We start from the raw sequence: 1,714 nt of genomic DNA, 5'->3' as shown, positions 1-1,714 counted from the left end.
CTTTCTGAGAGAGAATACCTTTCATAAACCTCGCATAGCTAGGAATCTGTTCAAGAGCTTCAGCGAAAGGTATGTTGATATGAAGTTTCTTGAACACCTCCAGAAACTTAGCAAATTGCTTATCCAACTTCTGCTTCTACAGCCTCTTAGGAAAAGGAGGTGGAGGATAGACCTGTTTCTCCCCTGTATTACCCTGAGGAGGAGTGTGTTCCACAGTTTTCTTCCTTGATTCCACTTTTGCTTCCTTCTGCACATCTTCTTCATCCAAAACTTTAGATTCTGGAACTTGAGATTTTTCAGAGCTTGCAACCTTCCCAGACCTCAATGTGATTTCCTTAACCCACTCTTCTGCTTCCCTCTTTCCTGGAACTTCTGTATCACTAGAAAGTATTCCTGGTAGTCGATTCAATAAGGCATTAGCAATTTATCCTATCTGGTTCTCCAGAGTCTTGATAGAAACAGCTTGGCTTTGGCATATAAGAGCCTGGTTTTTTGCACATAAGCCGCAACTCCTCCAATTCAGAATTTTCATTCGAAGATAGACCTGCATCTTAAGTTTGTTGTTGAAGTTGGAGTTGTTGTCTTGGTGCAAATTGTTCCTGAAAACTAGGAGAATTAAATTGATTGTTTCCAAACTGCTGGAATGGCTGTTGCATCACATTCTGATTGTTGCTCCAACTATCGTTAGGATGATTCCAGTTGTCAGAATGATAAGTGTCAGGAACTGGCTGCTGCGATCTCTGAATGTAGCTCACAAACTGAGCTGAGTCACTAGATATAGCGCATTGCTCCGTCACATGCGAACCTGCACAAAGCTCACAAACACTAGTTATCTGATTAACACTATAGTTAGCCAGAGAACCGATCTTCATAGACAACTCCTTTAGTTAAGCAGTGATAGTTGTAACTGTATCCACTTGAAGAACTCCTGCTACCTTGCCATGTGGCAATCTCTGAGTTGGATACTGATATTCATTAGCAGCCATCAGTTCAATTAGATCATAAGCTTCATCATAGATCTTAGCCCATAAGGCTCCACCTGATGTTGCATCGAGCATGGGTCTGGACTGTGCTCCCAAACCATTATAAAAATAATTGATGATCATCCAATCAGGCATTCCATGATGAGGACACTTTCTAAGCATCTCCTTGTAGTGCTCCCAAGCTTCATATAAAGATTCTCCTGATTGTTGCATAATTTGAGTAAGAGCATTCCTGATTGCAGCTTTCTTTGCCATAGGGAAGAATTTAGTGAGAAACTTTTGAGCAAGATCTTCCCAAATAGTAATCGAACCAGCTGGTAGAAAGTGTAACCAGCTCTTAGCCTTGTCCCTCAGAGAGAATGGGAATAGTCTTATGAGGTGAAAATCTCATGTACGTTTCTGTAGAGTGGCAGTAAGGGTGACTTATCTGTCAACTTTTCCACTATCACCCCCAAAAAACCAAACTCTGCCCTACGTAAAGTTGCCAGAGTACGATTAACCTCCAGCTTCATAGCATCTTCAGAAACACCGTTGAACTTGAAGGTATCGCAAATCTCAATGAAACCCCTAATGTGCATATTGGGATCTTCCGTTGGAGAACCCCCAAACTGGATTGAATTCCGCACCCATTGAATCATGTTAGACTTGATTTCAAATGTATTAGCCGAGATGGCTGGTCTGAAAATGCTAGACTGAATGTCATTGATCTTGGGTTGAGAAAAATCCATCAA

At 41.4% G+C, this 1,714-nt stretch overlaps 1 non-coding gene across 1 annotated transcript; it reads left to right on the top strand.

The window, feature by feature from the left end:
- The first annotated feature begins 1,116 nt into the window (after positions 1–1,116).
- LOC141688601 (small nucleolar RNA R71) lies at positions 1,117–1,223 on the top strand. The gene has a single exon (XR_012562035.1). It is a non-coding gene; the product is annotated as a small nucleolar RNA R71 (small nucleolar RNA).
- The last annotated feature ends 491 nt before the right edge of the window (positions 1,224–1,714 follow it).

The sequence above is a fragment of the Apium graveolens genome, chromosome 9 (assembly GCF_009905375.1).
Source record: "Apium graveolens cultivar Ventura chromosome 9, ASM990537v1, whole genome shotgun sequence".
Taxonomy (NCBI): Eukaryota; Viridiplantae; Streptophyta; class Magnoliopsida; order Apiales; family Apiaceae; genus Apium; species Apium graveolens.
The sequence above is the reverse complement of the archived record's forward strand: the minus strand, read 5'-3'. Positions and strand labels throughout refer to the sequence as shown.